The following is a 25,293-nucleotide window of genomic DNA, read 5'->3' on the forward strand; positions in this document are numbered from 1 at the left end:
GGGGCGCCTCTTGTCCAAAGGAGGAGCCTCCCTCTTTCAAAGAAGAACCTCTGGCATTTGGCAGAGCCTCGCTAACTTGGGGAGCATCACCACTCCCTGGGTTGCTATCGAAGGGCAAACCAATTCCCAGATGAGAGGGAAAGCAGCGACAATAGAAAACCGCTGTCCCTGTTTGGAAAGAGACTGGTTTCCTGGAGAGGACTTGCTTCTACTGTAGGTTTGCTTAAAAGCTCAGCATCTACTAGGAAGGTGAGAATATAGATTCTAGGGAAATAATGGGCTTTGCTGTTGTTTTTACGAAAAAAAAATAATTTTTTTCATGGTATTTTTTTGCTTTTATGATTTTTACTACTTTCTGTTTCAGCCTTCCTTTGCTGTTATGACAAACATTGGCATACCTGAAACCAGGATTTAGAATGATCTTTACACCTTCCTATGAACTCATTCATTTATTTGGCTCTATCTTCAATATACATAGAAATATAAATAGAAAATAGCTGTAAACGTTTTAGTGACATGCTTAGATATAAGGTAACAGGTTTTTCTATAGTTTAGCTGTGGCCTTCCTCCTGCATTTTGACACATACTCTTATGGTTCTTATTTATTGGTATATTAGTATTATGCATAACCTAAAAAATATGGTGTGGAAATACTGGTTAGTACAGTATCAACAGGTATATTTTAGAACTTGCCTAGCCTGACATTGTTTTATCATCCATAGTACTATTTTATACCACACCTATGAATTGGATTTAAATTTTTAGTGTTTTGCTTGTTTTGTATATTGTGGTTATTTTGTAAGCATTTTACGTGTGTGACATTTTAATAGCAGTGTCTCCAAGCAATGTTTAAGCTCCACCTCTATCCCCCATAAAAGTTCAGGAGCTAAAAAAAAAAAAAAGTTCAGGAGCTATTTATGTATATGATCATACTAACTTGATAATATTCAGTAATATTTGTCCTTAGGTCCACAGCGGGAAACACTAATTACCCAAATCCACCCCTCCCCCCAGCCTTTTTATTTATTATTTCTTTGTTTGTTTATTTATTTAGGTTCTGCAACTTATTTTGCTGTTTGCCTCTAACTGGAGATTAGAGTGTTAGTCTTTGGGAAATTTGGGAGGTCCTCAATGTACAACCAAAAATTCTGTATCACTTGTCTTGCACCACCCATTCCTGAATGAGACAGGAGTCAAAGATTATCAGAGTTTTGGTGTCCCACCAGGCAAAGATAAACAATTTTCCCTGACAGAGCAGGACAGAGCAGATGGATATAGAATAACAATCTGGAATCTAAGGACTGAGATGCATTGACAGCAAGACTAGTAAAGTCAAATAACAACGGAAAAGAGAAGCTCGGGCAGAGCTATAAAAAGAAGGAGCAAGCAAATATGACCAAAATGCTGCATGAGGAGTGAAAAAAAAATAAAAATCAGGAGTTACTAAAAATTGCCAGTTTTATAACAGAGACAGATAATTTAAACAAAGAAAGCAGTATTTCTGGGTCTGGCATACCTGCCAGCATTACACATACTATTTCATTTTGTTTTGAAAGCCGTCTTAAAATTAATGAAAATTTTTAACTTAACAATAAAATGAAAATGTTGCAGGCCCAAGGAAAAAAAAAAGTATTATGCTGAAATGTTTAATGCCCTAAATCTAATCAGGTGAACAGTTTCCGAAAATATTATCCTATTCAAAATTATGAAATAAAGAATTTGCTTTTTAAAGGGGAAATTAGCATTTCATCATAAAATAAAATCCAGGAGCCTTACTGTAGACATGCCTCTCAGAAACAAGCTTATTTTAATAGTATATGTTTGGCATATAATGGCAATTAAAAGAGAAAATTGAGCAGATTTTTACACAGGAAAGAAGAGAGACAAACATTTCTCCCTCTCTCTCCTCCCACCCCACAATGCACATGCACACACACCAAGACAAGCCACAAATATGCCCATTTATATGGATTTGAAATAATACTGTTTAATAATTCCTGTTAACATTTAAATCAATGCCAAGACCAGTATCTGGCACTTAGTAGGCACTCAATAAGTATTCGTTAATTGAATAAATTGATCCGTTGAATACCGCTTAAAAAAAACAGTCTGCATAATATCTTCAGCAGAGTACAAATCCAAAGAATGGTTTAACCAAACATTATTGAGAAATAATCTGGGGCAAGTAAGCAAAATGGACTAAGAATCTGAAGGACAAGCTTCTCATAACAATAGCTACCAGTTATCATGTGCCTGTTTCATGAAGTTCTATGCAAAGCACCTTATACTCCTACAAGTTACTTTACTTCTGGGCTTAAATTTTCTCTTCCACAAAATAAAATAATGGTACAAGGCGATCTCCGTGTTTCTTTATACTCTGATTCATGTAAACTCCATGATAAAAGAATGTTCACGCAGAAAACAAAACAAAACACAAAAAAGCCTCTTCTGAATATAGGAATCATATTTACTAGAAAACAAAGAAGATATGTATATGATTTGAAAAAGATAGACATTTTAATTCATAAAAATTAATCATAACATATAACGAGTGAAATTGCCCGTATTCACAAAGTCCAACTTTAAATATTTTTAGCTTTTTAACAGCTTAATTGTTGGTTGCCCCTGGCTTAGCAACCTTAGTTTGAAATATGTTGCCTGATTTAGACTTTAAAAACAATTTTGCCTCATGTGGGAATTGGAGTCTCTAGTCACGATCTCAAAGTCAAACTGAGATACTTGGCTCAAAAACTAAACAGATTGCAATAATTTCTACTAAAAGAGCTAAAAGGCTATTGATTCAAAAGCAGAATAGTACTGGTATCATAGTGAAGAGCCAAAAATATGTGGGTTTTTTTTTTTTACTACAATTCAGTATAATTGTACATTGTGTTTAAAATATTACAAGAGTTAAAACAGTGAAAACAAGAATAGATTATTTTTAGTATGAACTTACTTCGCCACTGTTTTCTATGAGGATTGCTTATGACTTTTTTTTCCTCTAAAAAATATCAGAACAACCATCTGGGACTTTCAAAGAAGTACAAATTTCTATGAGGGCTCTTATTGATTTAAATTGCAATAGAACTATGTCTTGTTAATCTTGTATCCTTAATGCTTGGCACATAGTAGGTGCTTAATAAATATTTGATGAAATGGATTGAATAGAGTGCAGAGTTTCAAGCTTTTAAGCACTAGCATAAGAGCAAAAACAAATGCCATGCTGAGTCAGGCTAATATTCAATCTAGCTAGCTTTAAATCTGACAGTGGCATCGAAGTATATTTTGTGGGAAAAGATGGTGACAGTCTTGCATGATGTTGACTTCAGAAATGTACTCCAGGTATCCTTGACTCACTCTTTCCTAAATTGATTTATATTTTTCTGTAAAATGATGTCTTAAATTGTAAAGCAATTCATGTTCATCATAGGAAAATAGGAAATACAGATAAGCTAAAAAAAAAAATTTTGAAACATCAAAAATACCCTATATGAAGATGAATCAGTGATAACTACCAGACCCTTTTCTATTATATATCGTTCTAGATACTTTCATATTGAAAAAGTTGGAGTGGAATGGGAGATATGGAGGGAGACAGAGACATGTTTTAAAATAAAAACTTGCTTTTATAGCCAGAGTGTTCTATTTAACATATCTTTCCATGCTAATAAATCATTTTCTAACAGCATTATTTTTAATTACTGTGTGGTTTCTTTTTGTATGGAAAATCAGTCCTATGAAGCCCTAGAGTACATTTGCATCTAATATGAGGAAGGGGTCATCCACTTGCCAAGCCATGTTCTGTGAATTCTCTCTGCCGACTGGTGACATTTTCTAATTCAGATTTCCAATCTTATTGGACAAGAAGATTATTTCCAAATTCTGCTATTGCAAACAGTGATGTGATGATTACACTCTCATTTAGTGATCACTATTTCATCTGTTGAAATATTTATAATAATTTTCTTCTGACTTTTAATAAGCTGCTTTGTATCAGTCATCCAAAATCCTAAACAACGGTGATATCATTAGAGGCATCATATCACAAAGACAAATTGTAGAAAAATACATTAGCAATTTATCATTTTCTATTCATAAGAGTATTAATACTAGTTTCCAAAGCTTTATGTAAAGGATGCTTATTATAAGGAAAGCCTTATCACTTGGGTAATATGGATGTACCGTATCCCACTTATTTCAAAAAGTCAGGTCTCTTACCTTCTCCTGATCATAACACACTCAAATTCCCACCTCTGAAAATCTGTGTATCTTTTGATCTGATATTCTTTCCCCTTTTCAACTTTCTAACCCCCCTCCAGCCAGCTGAAGGCCCTAGTGTCCCATGGAGCCTTCTGGATCAGCCCAAATCACCCTGATATTTCTTAATTTCGTGCAGTGACATAAAGTCAACTTCCCATCTCCCTTGGCCTGCACCATATCCCTGTTACTCCAATACCATGAAGAGAGAATTGTGGAAAGACTACCTCAGTGCAGTGTCATTTGCTGCCAGATCAGTTACAATATATATATATTTTTAAATAAAGTCATTAGAAGACAGGGATGCTCTTTCATCATAGTACATCTGGCACGTCTGGGTATAATACATCTGGGTATTAGACCAAAAGAAATAGCATCATTGTAATTAAGTTAAAGAGAGAAATATTGTTTTTTTCATGCATCTTAGCAGGGGAATTTTGAAGGAAATTATCATTTTTCAACGTCTTTGATTTTTAATTTATTAACAGAAAAGTCATTTGATGCCCAAGATAGAATCTCATCATTATACCTCCTCCCCCACATTTAATCACAGAACCAGAATGGACCTAATCTTTATTCCCAAGGGACTCAGCAGATACGAAGACCACAGCCTACTCCTCCCTTCTGCCAAGCTTCATGGACAGGAGTCCCTGACATGCAACTGGCACTGGGGGCTACACACACACACAAAAGAAAATCACTGCTAGGAAAGAGAATTTGTTTATTTCTATTGGAAGGATTGGTGGATACCAGGAAAAGAGGAGTAGCGATGGCGATTTTGTAGAATGCATTCACAGGGCTTAGGAAATGATAAAGAAGGAGTAGAATAGAGGATTAAGAAATCATTCAAGGATTTATTCATGTGGGACAGTCTCTGAAAGCTTAAGGAGAATCTTTGGGGACACACGTCCCACCCCCAACCCCACCTCACGGCCTGGTAATGTGGCTTCACTCCTGGGAGCAAATATGGAGCAGAGCAGGTAAACTAGGAGCCACATCCAATTTCATTCCTGCTCCCCTTCTCCCCCTACGACAAACTCTGTGCAACTTTAGAATAACTACCTAAATTCTGTAGTAAAGATCTTAGCTTTCACCAAGATCCAGTGTGTACTGAGTCACAGTAAGATGGTATCCAGTAGGGCCTCTAGTAGCCCAAACAGTGTTCTGTGTGAATTAGAAAACGTCACCAGTGGGCAGAGAGAATCCACAGCACATGGTTTGGCAAGTGGATGACCCCTTCCTCATACCAGATGCAAATTTACTCTAGGGCTTCCAGCTGGCTGAAAGGAACGAGGCTGCACTTCCACTTATCCTTTGGCCGGACACCTTTATTCAGGGCACAACATCCACAGCCTGGTGTCCAATCAGGTGAAATCTGTTTCCTTACCCTTCGAATCTGTGCACTCACACTGACCAATAGAATATGATGGAAGTGATGTTATGCAAATTCCAAGGCTAGGCCCTAAGAGCTTTTTCACTTTCCGCTTTCCCTCTCTTGGAATGTTGCTTTGCCATGAAGAAGCCTGGAATGAAGGACCATGGAGACAGAGGGGCCCAGCTGTCCCAGATGTTCCAGCTGTGCTCAGACAACAGCCAACCACCAGCTAAATGCAACAGTATGACGAAGCCTAGGCCACCACCAGCAGACGAACCACCTCGTCACTCCACAAAATAAAAATATACGAATTTGGGCCGGCCCTGTGGCTCAGGCAGTTGGAGTTCCATGCTCCTAACTCCAAACGCTGCCGGTTCAATTCCCACATGGGCCAGTGGGCTCTCAACCACAAGGTTGCCGGTTCAACTCCTCGAGTCCCGCAAGGGATGGTGGGCTGCGCCTGCGCCCCCTGCAACTAAGATTGAACAAGCACCTTGAGCTGAGCTGCTGCTGAGCTCCCAGATGGCTCAGTTGGTTGGAGCGCAACCTCTCAACCACAAGGTTGTCAGTTTGACTCCCGCAAGGGATGGTGGGCTGCACCCCCTGCAACTAGCACCAGCAACTGGACCTGGAGCTGAGCTGCGCCCTCCACAACTAAGACTGAAAGGACAACAACTTGAAGCTGAATGGCACCCTCCACAACTAAGATTGAAAGGACAACAACTTGACTTGGAAAAAAGTCCTGGAAGTACACACTGTTCCCCAATAAAGTCCTGTTCCCCTTCTCCAATAAAATCTTTTTTTAAAAAAAATACGAATTTGTTGTTTTAAGCCACTAAGTTTGGATGGAGTTTTTGTTTGTTTGTTTTTTAACTATTTCATCAAATTTGGTCTTTTTTTAAACTTTTTTATTTATTTTAAGTGTGGTTTTCCAGGACCCATCAACCCCAAGTCAAGTAGTTGTTTCAATCTAATTGTGGAGGGCACAGCTCACACTGGTCAATGCAGAGATCAAAACGGCCACCCTGGTGTTATGACCATGGTGCTCTAACCAACTGAGCTAACTGACCGCCCCAAAATTTGGTCTTTCAATGAGAACATAAACACTTTTTACATTTGGACATCCTTTGTGCTCTCCTTATTCATATAGAGACAACTTCTGAGATTCAAAAGCTTGGATTTATTGGAATTTTTAAAGTCTAAGCTTTGATTGACTCTACACAAAACATAGGCCACAAACCATATATTTTAAAGAATATGTGCTCAGCCTGAGTCAGTTTTCTATCCCCACCCCAAAGATGATCAGATTTGTACAGAATGGGGAGAGAGTAGAGAATCAGGACCAGGCAGGGTTGGGGCAGCTCTGGCAGCATGCCTGAGAGGGAGTCCTGTAACCTCATCATGCACAACTCCGTGGGCCACCACACACACAGAATAAGAAGTGCAGTAATGCAACATGCACCCTAAAAGCCACACTGGTGAGGGGCCTCTGAGAGCAAAAGGGAAGCTGGGCTTATAGGCCCTGCCTTGGAGAGCAGCGAGATCCCTTGGGTTATCCCTTGCCCAATGTTGGGTGAGAACAAAAAACATTTATAAATGTGGTCTTGAGGCAGACCTGACTTAGATAGCCCCATAGCCTTCTGTGCCCCAGGAAGATTCAGAGAATCCCCAAAATGTTTTCCAATGTAGTGACTAGGATTGCGATCTGCTTGTTCTGGTTAATTAAATGATAATGGAAGAGAGGCATGCCCATTCCTTTACCAATTGTCTACTACCTTTGACACGACCAAGGACAGAGTCAAATCCTTGTGACTGAAACTGTATGGTCTGCAAAGCCTAAGATATTGACTATCTAGCGTTTCATAGAAAAAAATGTTGGCAAATACTTGTTTTAGATGAAGTACAGAGAACCGGGAAAACCTAAACCTTGTGTGATAACACAATACAAAAATAAACTGTGCAGACCATGACCAAAAGACACGCTGGGACCAGGATAGAGTATCAGCACCTGACAGCCTGGATACCTGTGACAGCCTAATGCTGATTATTCCCCACTCCCATCCCATACCTTGCACGAGGGAACACCTATGGAATGTAGCTGAGTCCTTTGTGAAATAGGGCATGTCCCTGACTTTACTGAGTACACCACCTGGTACAATAGGAATTTGAGAGAGAAATTAACCTTATGGACATAGAAAAATAATTTTAAGTTTCTATGTCTGATTTTTGTCTTCAGAAACTAGCACCCTACAAATCCTTCCATAGTGATAAGCACAAAAGCGATGCAAAAGAGGTCTATGTTGAGTGCTCCGCCTGAGTGGGTTTTGCTTTGGTTTCTTACTTTACAACACTTCATGTTGGCATTGCTATTTTATATAGTTGTTATTCACAGCTCTGTCTCATACAATCTTTCTCTGATAATGATGATTATGACGATGATGATGATGCACAGTCCTTATTATTTCCGTTTCCTCCCTCCACTGTAAGGTTTTCCCCGAGAAAACCATTTCTCTCTCTTGTCCCAAACCCCCAAAATAAAAGAGAATGATGGATACGAAAACATCAATGAAGTGAGTGGAAGGAAACAGCAGGTCAGGGATTCTGAGGACTGTGGTTTATGTCACAAAAACGTTGGTAAATGCTTTGGATGATAAGGAAGTTGCTTATAATCCGTTGCAAAGACTGGTGTTCTTGTACTGAGAAAATTTTACTTCCTACTTTGAGCTGGAATGGTGGAGGCAGAGAGAACATTTACTGAGTACTAACTTTGTGCCAGGAATTATTCGAATTACTCCTACATAGCTCATTGAGCCTCCACCAAACCCCTGTGTAATCTTCCACGTGAGGAGACCTCACTAAGAAGTTCCAGGGTGCACAGCTAATAGAGCTAGAGTGTGAAAGCAGGTCTGTCAGAGCCCAAACCCATGCTCTATTAACTGCATCATATCATAGAAGTTATAAAATCATTTTTCTTTGAATCCAAGGGTGAATGATTTGGCATCTTTAGCTTGTCTTTCTTTAGGCATTCATTGACAATTTTTATTTTCACAGTTTCAGTTCATTCATATAATGATAACATATGGAAAGTTAAACAACATAAGGTTTTTTTCACATATAAATTTTACAATATCTCAAACATACTAAGACCAAAATTATTAATTTTGTTTCATATAAAGATTTCTTTAAATATAAGATGCTATGAAACAATGTCATACAAAAAAGCAAGCACACTGATTTCTACAGTCAAAACACAGAAGATCACAGATCTCTAGATAACTCAAGAGGATAAAAGAGTCCACAAAACCATTTCAATACAGTGCTCCATTTCACAACAGGAGCATAAGTTGGCTCATTTGGGTACTTTAGGTACAACTTTAAGTATAAGAATTCAAAAAAATGGATTGTTAAAATACTGGTATGATTGTATAGTAACTGGATGTGAGGTATTTAAAAACATAAGACTAAATCCTCCAATGCAAAGCTTTATATAATTATTATTATTTATTAAATATATATCATATTTTTTTCCATTTAGTTACGACTAGAAAAATATAAATAAAATACCTCCAAATTGATATTCTGACATAAAGAGTCTGTTACTTTTAAGTAATACATAAACTTTAGTTGAAAGTGAAATACTTCGAATAATTTCTGAAAAAGAAACTGAAAGACTTTTGGACCAGTTATTTGTAACTAAACCAATCTCTTGACAGAAGCAAAAGTGTTAATTGAAAAGATACAATAAAGTAAAATAATTCGAATAACTCCTGAAAGAGAAACTGAAAGACTTTTGGGACCAGTTATTTGTAACTAAACCAATCTCTTGACAGAAGCAAAGCTGTGAATTGAAAAGATACAATAAAGTTTATTAATATCAAAAATGGAATTATGAGTTTTGTAATTTAATTGTATTGGAGTACACAAAAACACACTATATGGAATTGCAGTGTCTGCATTGTACTTAGGGATTCCTTCTAGAAGTGTATAATGTAACCTATTCCGTGAAAAGGTAGACCAAATTAAGAATCCTCATGTATAAATATATTTTACAATATCTCAGTAAGTTTTCAAAATAACGTTTTGTTTCTCAAGATCCTCAGATGCAAAAGATGTGGGACAACCTGTCAATTTGTTTTATGGAATTTGACCTTTTGTAGCATCAGAGACATAGTTAACTGGACTGACTAGTTCTGCCATGTTTTTAAGTAGCAGTTAAACATTGCCATAATCTCATAGAAATCAGGAAATAATGTCCCAGATCACACACAAGTAGATGAGATATAAAGGAATAAATTATATTTTAAAATATTTTGCTTACATAAAATAATGGCAATGATTGTGTAGCACCCTTGCTTTTTATTGTCTTTACCAAATATTGAGCAGTTTCAAAATAGTATTTATTAAATACATGCAGCATATAAAGAATCATGATGCAATGAACAATTGCATACTTACAACCTACTTAAAGAGAGAATATTACTCTAAAAGCCCCTGTGGTATTCTCTCTATTCCTACCACTTTCCAACTTTGAATTTTTGTTAATTATTCCCTTGCTTTTCTTTAGTGTATCGCCACATAAGTTTGTATGCCTAAACAAAATACTGGTTAATTTTGTACATTTTTGAATTATATATATTATGGAAATGTATGTGTGATGTTTTGCTATTTGATGTTTTTTTGCTCACTATGTACACAAAATCTATACATGTTTTTACATATGGCTGTAACTAATTTTCACACTGTATTGGGTTTATCCATCCATTGGTGAACATTTAAAAAATGTTCAGGTGTGTGTATGGGAGAGAAAGAAATTACAAACAGTGCTGATAAGAACATTGTTATACTTACCTTCTGGTGTGTGTGAAAGAGCTTCTCTTGAATAAATACCTAGGAGTGAAATTGCTGGGTTATAACACATTCACCAGAAAATGCCCAATTGTATTCCAAAGCGTTTATATAACACACCCTTATAGTTTGATGATATGCTCCTTTGCTGAATTATATATGTTCTATCTGTCTCTATCATCTATCTATCTATCTATCTATCTATCTATCTATCTATCTATCTATCTATACACATATCATTATATATTATTTTTTTAATGTATATGTTACTTTTTTTTCCCCTGAAAGTATTTTTTATTCTAGAAATCTAAATAACAGTATTAGCACTGCTTCCTCAAAGAACCAAGAATTGTGAAAGATGTGGTTGATTGGGAATTTTTGTTATTTGTTGCCAGGAAACAAAATATTAAGGAAAAAAATGAGAAGAATGTTTTAGTTATGTCTTAACAGATGGAAAAACAAATGTATTTATCTTTCACTTGTCCTCTATTACACTACCGATGTCTTCATTTCTAGGATTGTAATAGGTATTGACTCCGTTCTCCATCTTGGTCTTTGGTCTTCTAAAGAAGTCCAAGGTGACATTCAAAATAATGTGTTAGACAATAAACCAATTTCAGGGATGGAGGGAAAGCTGTATTTCTTTAACTATAACTCCTAAAAATCATTAGAATAGGAACACTGGAAAAGATTTAAATATCTGTCGCCTCCATCATTTTTTTTTTTGTACATTTTTTTTCATCTTGTAACAATTCTCCAATTTAAGTTTCAGAGGGCTCATTAACTGCCCAACTGGGGGTATATTTCAAATACTCTAAAAGTTTAGGCTTACTTAACTAAAATCCTCTGAGTACAATACTACCAGAAGCACATGCTTCTCATTTATATCTAATAAGGTTCCTTTAATCAGTGCAGACCTATAAAAATGTGTTGTTCTTTAGAAGGAACATTTTGAAAAATACCAAAAATAAAACATTTCTTTTTTATTCCCTTTGTGTAAACGCCCCACTTTTCAAAAGTTCCTAATGTTATAGGAACTGCAAATTATTTAAATTCGAATCAAGCAAATGATAATATTATCTTGAAAATTCCTTGAGGGGTACCCTGCCAGCTCTTGTGCTCAACTGATTAATGTATGTGCCCCCAGGACCACCAGGAACAGAAAGCTGTATAACCCTATCTTGCAGTTAAGGTACAGTGGCCTAGCTATTTCATGATGTGTTCATTTCAGTCGGGCCGTGCATTCACTGATCTGCTTTATAAATACTAAATGAGTAACCAGAGTTATTTATAAGAAATCCTTAGCATTAACCTAATAAGGAATTATTATTAGACATTAAATACTATAAGACACATGTCATACGCGTAGGCTTCTACTACAAATTAAATGGAAAATTGCAGAAATTTTCTGAGATTTCCAAGTAAAAGATATATGGACTCTAAATTATTTGGTCATTGTTATTGCTTTGTTGATGGAGGGCTACTCAGTGCAGAGATGCTTTCTAGTCTACGATTCAATATTGCAAAGCAAGCATATCAGCCATTAAAAAATCAAACATCTTAAGCTCAAATAATAATGACGGTCAGTGAATATTAACAATGCTTATTATGTGTACTAAGCATTTTACATATCTGATTTCATTTAATTTGCACAAAAGCCCTATGAGGTAGGTAATACATTATCATGTTGCAGATGAGGAAACAAGCTTAGAAGATTATATAAATTACCCAAGGCTACAAAGCTACTGAGCATCAGACTAAGGACTCAGCCCCTTCAGGCTGATACAGAAGCTTGTGTCCTTCATCACATTGTGCAATATAAAATTGCTGATGGTCCAAACACTAGGTATATACATACACTTACTTCTGAATGAAATGAGAACTATGTACACTATGCTGTGGGGAGTAATATGAAAGCTCATTCACTACCCCTCTCCCTTCAAGGAGTTAAGAATGTAGATGGTGGGGGGTATAAAACATGAATACAAATATGTATACGCAAAAGAAAAAATATAACCAGTGCCATATATGAGATATATTGTGGCAATGCACAAAGGGAAGAAATTCTGTTGGCGAGAGGGACAAGAAGAGTCTTTGTAAAGCAGGTCATATGAATCTTTGGAGGAGAGGTAAAGTGGAAAGTCAGGATTTTGCACTAAGCATGTAGTGCAGCCAAAAACTTAAGGTATGTTGTAGGAACAACCTGTTCTGTTTCAACCTGGTTGGGCTAGACAGGTTACGCACAAAGAAGACCTAGTTGCCAGGAGGAAGAATTTGTGCTAAGTTATTAGACAAAGGGGAGTACTGGAGGCTCTGAAGCAGGAAGTGATATCCTTTATTTAACATTTATGGGGTGTTAGTATGTCCCAAGCATTGTGCTAGATGTTGGAATGGAGCAGATCAGTCAACTCCCTGCCCTCAAAGCTCTTACAGGCTGAGGGGCAGAAAGAGGCTTATTTTCACCATCACTGAGAAAACAATGACTGTGTACAAAATGGGACAAAGACTGAGTAGGAAAGAATTTTGATGCTTTGGTTTATATTTTCTCTATTATCTCTTTTTTAAAAAAATAAAGATTTGTTTGAGGATAATTTTGGACTCTTCTTAAATTTATTTAAAAATAGTATCATATAGGGATCTTTTTCTATTTACAAAAAACACTTACATAAAGAATCTCAACTTCACTGAGTATGTTCACAGATCTGCAAAACATTTTCTCGATAATATTATCCTAGTAAAGGTAATTTACAAAGTTTATGTCAATCATTATTAAAATTGCTCTTTTATCATTTAAGGAATATTATTCCATGTCAGAACTATGTGGGACAAATTTCAGAAAGACAAGGCTATTTTTTACAGATTGGTTAGTTGCCTAATATAAACTGCTACTGCAACTAAATAGATACACATGTTGAAGGGGTGTCTTTGGAACATCTGAATCTGGCTGTGATCCCTCTGAATGTAGTAAAAGCACAAGGTTCCATTACAGTTGGAAATTTTTGTAATGACCAAGTAAGTATTACAAATATAGGAAAGCCAATTTAAAAAAAAAAAGAGGTCAACAGGAAAGGTATATAAACTGACTATCCAACTATGATCAAACACCTTCAGGAAAAAACATTTTGCATTAAGTCCTACTTGTACTAAAAGTTTTTTAAAAGCTCAGAAATGTAAAACTTAGATTTTTGAAGCTGAAAAGTAAAAATCACTGAATTTATCCTGAGGTAATATCTCAGAAAATAGCAGTAAGGTTAGTACTCCAAAACAACCAAATTAACATGAGGACACCAACAGATATATGGTGGTGTTGGTGAGGGGGGATTAATTAGGAATAAGAAATCCGATTGCAGCCAAGCTTTAAAAAATTTAAATAGAATATACTAATGCTTAGTTTTTTTAAACATCTCAACATATGATATTGACAAATGTGGAGACAGCTGGTATAACTGTATGTGTTAATGGCCAACATAACTAACATTTACTATAAAAATTTTTCCCAAATAATTTTTCTATCATCAGATAGCCATATATATCTAGCATTCTTTGGTTATTATATTTTTCTTTCTTCTTTCAAGATTAAAATATAAGCTTTTATGAGGCCTGACAATTAAGTTCCCAAACTTGTTGCAACAATGTTGCTAACCTTTTTTGATATCAGAGGGATTTTTCATTATGAATTTGTACCAACTGGACAAACAGTTAACCAAGTTCACTATTTGGAAGTGCTAAAAGGCTGCGTGAAAAAGTGAGACGACCTGAACTTTTCCCCAACAATTCATGGCTCTTGCATCACAACAATGCACCAGCTCACAAAGCACTGTCTGTGAGGGAGTTTTTAGCCAGTAAACAAATAACTGTATTGGAACACCCTCTCTACTCACCTGATCTGGCCCCCAATGACTTCTTTATTTACCCTAAGATAAAGGAAATATTGAAAGGAAGACATTTTGATGACACTCAGGACATCAAGGGTAATACGACAGATCTGATGGCCATTCCAGAAAAAGAGTTCCAAAATTGCTTTGAAGGGTGGACTAGGTGCTGGATCAGTGCATAGCTTCCCAAGGGGAGTACTTCGAAGGTGACTGTAGCGATATTCAGCAATGAGGGATGTAGCACTTTTTCTAGGGTGAGTTAGTGAACTTGTCAGAACTCATATGTTCCCTTACTACATCTACTTTAAGACTATTCTAAATATTGAAAACAAACTGTTTTTTTTAAATAAAATTCCATTGGAGCTGTTCTCTGCTCATCATATCTTAGCAATATAAAGATTTTTTTTTGCTCAATAAATTGTATTCTTTATGAGAGAAATTGTTCCTTAGAAAAACTTTCGCTTTCTCATTGTTTCCTTACCAATGATATTTCACCCCACTGTTTACATGTCTTGAAATTTCACAACAGCAAAAATTCTACATATGTAAATTCTACACAAAAATTCTACTACATATTGTACCATTCTCTGGTACCTATTAAGCATGTCTTTGGCTGCAATTTAGAAAAAAAAATCTAATAGAGATTTAACAAATAGAGGTTTATTTTGTCATGTAGTAAGTCTAGAAGTAGGTGGTTGCTGCCTTTGGCTTATTCAGCAATATAATCAATAACTTACTTCTATTTTTCTACTCCATTGTCTTTAGCATGTTGGTTTTCCTTCAGTTTTGTCACTCCTATCAGAGTAACAAAAATGACTGCCGCTGGCAAGCACTTCATGCGTCCTCAAGCTGGGACAGAATGGTGGGAAGTGCTGCCAACTACTTCTGTCTTTTTTTGTCAGAAAGGCAAAAGCTTTCCTAGTACCGTGTTTCCCCGAAAATAAGACCTGGCCAGATAATCAGCTCTAACGTGTCTTTTGGAGCAAAAATTAATATAAGACTAGTATTATATTATATTATATTATATTATATTATATTATATTATATTATATTATATTAGACCTGATCTTATGTTATAGTAAAATAAGACCAGGTCTTATATTAAGTTTTGCTCCAAAAGACACATTAGAGCTGATTGTCCAGCTAGGTCTTATTTTTGGGGAAACACAGTAGCACTTTTAGCATCATCTCCTTACATTTCAAGGCCACCACAAGTTTCAAAGGACGCTGTAAAAGGAGGAAACAAGATTCTCAAGATTGACTCAGACCATTATGAGACATTGCCCAGGGATATGTACATTGACATTTCAAACAAAATAATAAATTCTGTCAGCAAAGAAGATGGGGGAAATGGATATTTGGTAGGGAGTAAAAGCCCTAAATGTTTGTCATTTAGAATGTAAAATTCTTAAAGACTGGGATTGTGTCTCTTCTATTTCCTGTCTTATGTATAGGACTTAGGTCATAACAAAAATTGTTGACACTGCAAATCCTGTATTAATTATAGACAGAGTATATCCTATATACTAAGGCAATACCCCCAAATTTCACTCAGTAGTATACTGATATAAGAAGTACTATACAAAACTAGAGGTATATATATATATATATATATAATATATATATATATATATATATATATATATATATATATATATATATAGTCTTAGTCTTATATATATATAGTCTTAGCTCAGGCTGCTATAACAAAATACCATCAACTGAATGGCTTAAGCAACAGATATTAATTTCTTACAGTTCAGGAAGTGGGAAGTCCAAGATCAAAGTGCCACCAGATGCAGTCTCTGTTGAGAGTGCATTTCCTGGCTTGCAAACAGCCTGCTACCTTCTCACTGTGTCACATGATGGAGAGAAAGTTCTGTAGTCTATCTTTTCTTCTTATAAGGACACTAACCCAACATGAAGACCCCATTTCATGACCTCATCTAAACCCAATTACTTCCCAAAGACCCTACTCCCAAATCTATCACATTAGAAGTTAGGGCTCATTATATGAGTCTGGGGGGACTCAATTCATAACATACATTATACACTTATATATGTAATACACAATATAACATTATATATTACACATATTTGGGGAGGGGGGGTTCCAAGTCTTTGAGTACTTATTGTACATTTTTGTGACCAATAAAATTGTAAACATTGAAAAATACCAACAGAAAAGCATTCCAGCTTTTGAGACATTTAAGCTGAGATTTTAAAAAAGCTAAGAATACAGATCCACATTGAACTAACATGTTGTGTTATCTATATAATAATATTGGCCTTTTACCTGGTATCTATTATGTATTAGCCATATAACATATTTTACTTTAATCTTCCTAACAACACTGCTGTGTAGTTATTGACCTCAATTTAAGGATGAGAAAACTGAGAACACTGAGAATTTAAGTAACTTGTTCAAGTTCACCCAAGTCATAAGCAATGGAGGTGACATTGGGACTATGTCTCTTCCCCCCTTCCCCCATACCACGCTGGCACATAGTACACACACCACCATGTGCAGCTGACTTCATTTTGTGAATGAAAGCTTGCCTCATTTTATAAAATTGCTTTGTTTTACCCTTTTTTATTCCCAGTTCTCTCACTGGCAATTTAGGGAAATGGGTAGATGGAAACAAGATCAGATTATTGAGAGATGACAAAATAATGAGAGATGAGATTATTAAGACAGACAATGTGAAGAGTGAGAAGTGAATGAAAAAGTAGAAGAAGAGCAAAGAGAAAAATTGGGGATGATGAAGGGAGCAAACAGGAAGAAGGGAATGAATACTGACTGGGTATTTCTCTGGGCCTGTGGATTGAGGGAATGGCAGTATCCCACTCCACGTCCCTGCTTTCTCAGATCTCTGGCCAAGCGTGTGGCTTGGCACTGTGCATCTAACATTTAGCAGGGTTCTGGGAGAGGCTCATGGTAGTGACTGAATTACCCTTTTTCTAGCTATTCTTGTGTTCTAATCCTTCCCTAAAGTTCTTTTGTGATTAATCTCAAACCACATAAACATTCAACTCTCCTTTTAGATACATTCCAGAAGCCTGTTCTCAAACAAGCATAAGTTAATACTCTAAATTTCAGTAACCACAAACTAAGATTAATCTACCCTCATGTCACTGTGTTCTTCCTCTTCAACTGAGTTAAAAGCGTGATGTGCAAAGGACCTCATTACCCATTCGCACCTACTTTTACCTCATTAGTAACATAGCACAGAATCTCAGATATGGAAGGGAGCTTAAGCTCCTAACCACACAGCCAATATCTTAATCCATCTCTATTCGTGAACACCCCCTCCCAACTTTTTTTTTTTTTTTTAGCAATATTCAAAGTTCTTGGGTTGTTTTTGTTTTTTGGCTATATTTGAATATTTCCAATCCAGGGAACTCACCTCTTCTGCAGCTAGTCCTTTCCATCTTTGGATAACTTTGACTTTTAGGGAGAGCTTTCTTATTTTGCCAGTCAGCATAACTGATGAAGTCCACAGTAGTAAAAAGCCTGAAAATGTCAGTGACTTTTTAACAACAGAGGCTTATTTCTTGCTCACATTATGTGCCTATCACAGGTCAGTGGGGCTCTGCCCCACATGGATTTCCCCCTGAGACCCTGGCTGACAGAGAAGCCCTTTTCTGGGTCATTGCAGATCTCTGGCAGAGTAAAAGAGATGGTGGCAAATCACGTGCTGTCCCTAACAGTTTCCACTTTTCATTAGCAACACAAGTCACATGGAATCCTCCCCCAGGGAGGGGAAGGGCAGGGAGAGAGACGTCCCAGAGAAAGGCAGCAAATATTTTGAATAATAATATACCACTTATTTCTTCAATCAAGATCCTTTTCCAACAACCCAGCAACCTGTGGTCTTTGCTCATTGCTTTTTCTTTCCACCAGTGTTACAAATGTTAGAACACTGCAGCCATATTTTATTTGAGCTGTCTCCTTTCTAGTCAAATCGCCTCCAATTTCTTCATCAAACTATTCCCTATATTTATTTAATGGTCTCAGCTAATGTTCTCTTCAGAGCTTATTCAGCTGTCTCAGGTCACCTGGTGAGAAAATTATTGATTTATTCTCCAAAGAAGGACTGTATTCCCTGACACAGTCCCCTTTGGGATGATGGGGTTTGGCTGGCACTGAACCTTTTAGACAAAAATAAAAACATAAAATAAAATAAAGGCTTTTGTTAAGCTATACCTTATGTAATAGCTCTCCATATTTTTCATCAGCTCAGATCCTTAAGCTTTTGCAAACTTCCAAGTCCTTTGGCTATTATATCTCAGAATGTGAAGGTCTTTGAGCACTTCTAGAGAGCAGATGTACTTAGTTAACTTATTAATTTCAAGAAGGTTATGAATTAAAACAAAACAAAACAAAAAAAAACTTGTATTGGCAAAATTGCCCAAACCTCCTATTGTTGCATAGGATGGTTCAAATGTGGACTTTGGAAACAATTGGTCTTAGATCAAACCCCATCCCACTAAATACTACCTATGTGACCTTGGGCAAGTTACTTAACCCTAAGCTTCTATTTCCTCATCTAATGAGATGGAGATAATAACAGTTATCTTCTTCTTGTGGTTGTTGAGGAGATTAAATTACACAACAGTGGGCTCAATGAATGTCTTCTCTGGTTACCACACTGGGCTTCTATCACTCGGACTTATCTCTCCTGCCACTCAAGGAGCAGGTCCCTTAGAGCAGCTTCTAGGCTCACCAGAGCTATGCACACCTCCCTCCTCTCCCCAGGATGTTTCCTGGCAGCCTGAACGCTCTCGTTCCCAAATTGGCACTATCCAAGCTTAACCAGCATCTCTCAAAGTGTTGGCTAAGAGCAAGCTGTACTGGAATCACCTGGAGGGTCACGTGGTCCCATTTCAGACTCTCGGACAGAATATGGACTTGGTGAGTCTGAATTTTAACAAGCTCCGGGTAGGGTTACCAAATAAAATACAGGATTTGTGAATAAATCTGAATTCCAGATAAACCACAAATAAATTTTGTTTTAGTATAAGTATGTGCCATACAATATTTGGGACACACTTATACTAAAAATTACTAGTTATTTATCTGAAATTTAAAACTAACTGCATGTCCTGTATTTTTAATTGCTAAATCTGGCAAACCTATCCCAGGGATCTGATGCGTACTAAATTTGAGAATCACTGGTTTAGGAAATCTGACAAAAATGTCAAATTCAAATTTGTGAGTCCCCTCACCTACAAAGGAAATAAAAAACAAAACAAAAAAACAAGCCCACAGAAATAACCTAGATATCCCATGAATCCCCAAAACAAATATGCAGAACAGCAAGGGTACAGTTTTCTCTTCTTCAAAATAGGTTAACTTTTGTTAGCAGCTACAATAGCAAAATTAGACAATCCAGCAGCCAGGGAAGAATCCATGCCCCAATTTCTCTCGTACTATTTTCTATGTACCATGTTTCCCCGAAAATAAGACCGAGTTTTATATTAATTTTTGCTCCAAAAGATGCATTAGGTTTTATATTCAGGGGATGTCATTGTGAAAAATCATGCTAGGACTTATTTTTCAGGTAGGTCTTAGTTTCGGGGAACACAGTAGCTTTGGTTTGGCTTTTAATTTTCTCTCTCTCTCTCTCTCTCTCTCTCTGTCTCCTCTACCACCCCCATTCTGTTGGCCATCACCGTTTTATGTTCCATTTGGCACTACCTCTCATTCTTCCAGAAGGTATCTTGGTTACATCTTCCTCTGTCTGCCCAACTTCCTAAATATCACAATACTTCACCACATAGCCATCTTTTCTCTTCTGATATTCAGTCTGTTCTTTTTCAATTTTAGTTCTCTGATGGGAACTTCCTAACTCATAACCCATTCTCCTTTATGGGCATTAATATAGTAATGCACAGTGTTTGCATGATTTTTGTGCATTTACAGAGTCCTTAAAGTAAACATCATCTTAGTTGATTTTCACAATAACCCCACAACCTAGGCAAATGAATCACTGACACTCAGAATATTAAAGAGAAGCTGTGGCATCAGCCCGTTTTTTTTTTGTTGTTGTTTTTGTTTTTTATTTATTTATTTATTTATTTATTTAATTAGTTTCAGGTGCACAAGACAAAGCAAAACTTAGACGTTTATCATTTATATCCCTCACACTGTGTGAACCCCCCTCCCCCCATCCACTATCCCTCTGTACGTTCCCAAACAGCCCGTTTTTTTTATTCCTAGACTAAGACCCTTTTCACTCAGCCATTGCCTCATCTCAATTTATTACACATAAACGTTGCTCATTTGTCATTTTAGGATAGTGATTAAAATACAGTTGTGTGACCTTGGCCAGGTATTCTTGAAACTTTCTAAGCCTTCATTTTCTCATTTGTAAACTTAGGCTAACAATAGTACCTACACTGCATTTAATGAGATGATCTGAGTCTTAGCACAGGGACAGCATGTAGTAAGCACTTAGGAAATATTAGCCATTATTAAAACTATCCTTTAGGCCATTCACTCTCCAGGCCCAACCCTTCTCAATAATGTCTTCCAGTAAGTAGAGACAGAAAAATGAGAAAATTAGATCAAAAACGAGCAAAAAGAGAGTTATCAATTGCTGTGCAAAGAGTTAATGATGATCTACACCACACTTCCTCTTTCATACTAACTCCTCTTCCTCAATTCCCACATTTTACATCTGTGTACAGTGAAAAAATTAGCCCCCCTGAACTAGAGTTGGCAGTCTGGAGAGTAACTGATTGAAATATTAGGGTCTTTAGTCTAAAGCAGGAACTAGAGTATAGTACCAAGAAAATTAATTTCCATTATTGGCATCTTGTCTAACTTCCTTGTTTATACTAGCCTCCTTCACTTTTCTTTGGTTCCATAGTAACTATGGTATCCAAATGACAGCTGTTTATATCCTCAATATTATCTATATTTATTGTCTTTTCCAGTTAAGATCTTTAGATGAAAATAGGCAGTGTAGTATCTTGAGCTTCCCAGTGAATGAGATAGAGTGCCCATACACGGGTGACTTCAAAGCACTTTTTTGATTGCATCTATCAGAACTATGTTCTTTAGAAAATACTCAGGAAAATGATGCTGTGGGTAATGGGAAATTAATATGAAACTGTTGAATAAGAAAAAGAGAAGCTATCTAGACAAAGTTAGGGTTACTGTAGAGTACAAGAAGAGATGTAAGCAAAGCAGTTCTCTTTTTTATGATTGGGTCAGCACTTGCATCACTGTTGTGTCTCTTCCAGGCAGCACACAGCAGCTATTCCAAAGAACAACCAAGGCCATGCTTGGGCACAGTAGAGCAAGCTCCTTCAAAAATGTTTTTTGAAGAAATTTGGTAGTTGATTTCTTTTGAAAAGACTAAAACTGATCATCAGTGGGGGGAAAAAATGGAATTTTACAGGACTTTATTATGTTTATTTTTAGTTTCAAGTCCGTGAGGGGTTTTTGTTGTTGTTTTGAACATATTTTTTGAAAGGTGGAGGATGGGTGGACATCATAATCTTTGGTGTTGTTTAGAAACTCTAAATGTCTTCATCAAATTTAGACTAATACTGACAGAGATTACTCACCGTTAGCCAGTGACATAGGTATGATAGCCCCTTTACTTCTCTATCCGGGGAATGTTGAGTTTTTTCCTCTGAGATGTGGAATTTGTTAGCATTATTGCTCTTTACTATCTAACAGATTGGATTATGCCCAAGTATTCTACGTGGGCCCTCCCATGAAAACTGCCTCAGATGCCTTCAGTGGCTAAAATACTCTGTCTTTGAATAATACAAGAAAGTAGAGTATACCTGGACCATATACACTTGACTTTTCTCTGCCTACTGAGATTCTAACACTTTGGTGAAGCCATTTTATTTGTTACCATATTCAACGAACAGTTCAATTTCACAAATACTGAGTGAGCAAGCACCATGTGCAAGACATTCATTCAACAAATATTTTTCAGCTTCTTCTATATGTATCATGCATGAAAGATTTATCTACAAGGAAAAGAGAAAGAGATGAAGAAGAAAAGGAAGAGAAAGTGGAAGAGAGACAAGAAGACAAAACTATCCCTGCTGTCAAGAAACTTTAAATCTCCCTGGGGAGAATACATAATGGTATTAAAATTCATGTGTTGTCTCCACAGACTGAGAGTGGGAGGGAGTATATCCTTGAGGAAATAACAGTGTGCTACCAGAAAAAGGGGAAGTGGATTCTGAGCAGGCAAAAATTACTGCTGAAAAATACAAACTGAAACTTGAGTAATGTCCTAGGGAGAGGTAGGACTTTCATTTGAGTTGAAGCATAGGCATTGGAAAATATATGTGGTTTGGGTTAAATATAATTTTGAACCTGTCTTTACCAATGAGCTGTGTGACCTTGAATACGTTTTTTTGCCTATCTGAGCCCATTCCTAAAAAAGGAATTCTGACACCTACACCTAAGTATTAATGTAAACATCTGCCCAAGCCTCTTGTCAGCCTCACATAATGATCCAAGTGTCTGGTGCCAACACTTAGCTATTAAATTTGAGCAAGTTACTGAACCTATTAGTGCCTCAGTTTCCACATCTAAAAATGAAAGTGCTAATAATAGCAAATGTACCTCCCATGGTTGTCAGAATTAAATAAGTTGATTATATAAAGTACTTAAAAGAGTGCCTACACATGGTGAGACCTATAATTATTTGCTATTGTTGCCAAGTGTTTCAGGATGCAATATAAGCCATTAAATTAGCATACTGCCGGGATAGCAGATACCCAGTAAGGTTTTTTGTTTGTTTGGTTTTTAAATTAAATACAGTGCACTGTGCTAAATGTAGTGATAAGTGTAAATCTGTATTTTAAAAGACAACAATGAAAGAAATTGTAACCTAGTCATAAATAATTTTTAAAAGCAACTGTAATAAAGCATGTGATAAATATTACAAGAAAGAACAGATATATCCTATATTGATAGTTCAGAAATATAAGAGGTCAGAAAGAAAAAAATAAAAACTATAATGAAGATATGCCCTATAGGTATGAGAGTCTAGGGAGAGAAGCGGGTGTATCTTCCTGGGTGGAAGTAGAAAGGGTGATCCTTGAGTCAGCAATGCAAGGATAAGTAGGCTGTTGCTGGGTGGACTAATATAAGACATTCCTTGCAAAATCAACAACGTGATGTGTTCAAAGACATAGAAGATTGAGTGGGCTATGTGTGTTACAGAGAAAAGCAAATCATTCAAGGTAGATGGATCACAAGGTACAAACTTGGGACCATCGTGCGACTGATGGAGGTACAAAGATGAGTAAGAAATGTAAAAAATATTTTTGGATAATGCATGCTGGAAATTATTTTTGTTCTTCACATCCTTACTTCCTTGTCTCCCTCCCTTCGGATTACTTGTTACATGACATAACTTTGATATAATAAAAGATTTTTCTAAGTTATAATGAGGCCCCAAATAGGGCTCTTTCATTAAATATCTGATTTATGCAGTTGTCTTCTTTCACTCCCATGGCCCTGGAGGGCATGGACAGAATAAAATTGTTTTACAGTCCATGTGGGCTTCGTACAGAGTAGGCAGTCAATACTAACTGCAGAATTAAACTGAATGCTTTGACACTTTAAAGGCTCTAGAAGGTATCCTCTTCACAACTTGGTGGCAAATTCTTTCAGGAACTGAAAGTTAGCTGTTTCTTGAGGGAGTATAAGCTTGTGAAGATCCTTTTTCTCTGGTTTAACAGCATCTCCATGCTCATTTTTTTAGGCATTAAACATTTGAAAAAACAGTGCTTTTTTTTGTTTGTTTTTAACCTTAAATCAATGTACATCACTGTTTCTGTTTTACACAGTGAATTCTTTTCCTATTTTCATTGTGAAATTATTCAGGTGAAAAGACAAAATTTTGTGAAATCTAATAAACAGGGAGATTTTAAAATGAGGTAGAGAAGTTGATCTAGCAATTATACTTCCAGAACTTTATCCTACTTGCACATGTGTTCAAAGACTATATATATATATATATATAAATGTTTATTGTTTACTGAAACACCATTTGTAGGAAAAAAAGCAGGTAACAACCTGGTGATCCCTCAATAGAAAACTTATTAAATTACAGTACATTTGTATAATTAAATAGTATGTGGTCATTCAAAAGAATAATGTAGACATATATAGGTTTATTTGAAACAATTTCCAGGGCAATTTTTAAATTATAAATAAATAAATAAATAAATAAATAAATAAATAAATAAAGCTACAGAATAGGTATAAGGAAGAAATTCCCATTTGTGAGACATAAGAAAGATTTACCTCTGTGTGTTTTATACAGTCATTTATTATATTATATACGAATGCTTGTTGAAGGGGTTCAGAATAAATCTCCCAAAATGTGCCACTTTGGCCTGTGAATTATTTTTAGTTGCAGGTATTCAAGACCCAGCATACTCAAGAAAAACTTTTACCTCTTAATTACCAAAAAAAATTTAGATACGAGCATGACCCAGTAAAAGAGCTATTTACCAGAATTAATGTCTTACCTGAATGACCTATCTGTATGGCAGGACAAACATCTAATTACCAAACATCTGCTGTTCTTATTGTGCTGTGAATTACCCTCTTCCTCTTTGGAGCCCCAGGCCTCTATCCCATTCCTTAGCTCAGGACAGGGTATGAGCCTACACTGCACACTCATCTGTGGGTCTGTTTGTCTCTGTGGGGCCCTGTATCTAATTACATTTGTTTTTCTCCTGTTAATCTGTTAATCTGTTTTATGTTAATTTGATTATTAGACCAGCCAAAGAACCTAGAAGGGTAGAAGGAAAATATTTCCTCCCCTACACTGTATATACACAGAAAAACTTCTGAAAAGATAAGCAAGAAAGTACAAATAGTGATTACTTCTGGATGGGATAGACAGCAGCCACACTTTTCATTGTATATCCTTTGTAACCTGTATT

At 36.3% G+C, this 25,293-nt stretch overlaps 1 protein-coding gene across 1 annotated transcript in view; it reads right to left on the reverse strand.

Moving 5' to 3' along the window:
• Positions 1–25,293, reverse strand: part of GALNT3 (polypeptide N-acetylgalactosaminyltransferase 3) — a 91,310-nt gene that overhangs the window by 42,399 nt on the left and 23,618 nt on the right. The gene's annotated exons all lie outside the window — the stretch shown is intronic.

Source organism: Rhinolophus sinicus, linkage group LG01 (assembly GCF_036562045.2).
Source record: "Rhinolophus sinicus isolate RSC01 linkage group LG01, ASM3656204v1, whole genome shotgun sequence".
In the NCBI taxonomy this organism is placed as follows: domain Eukaryota; kingdom Metazoa; phylum Chordata; class Mammalia; order Chiroptera; family Rhinolophidae; genus Rhinolophus; species Rhinolophus sinicus.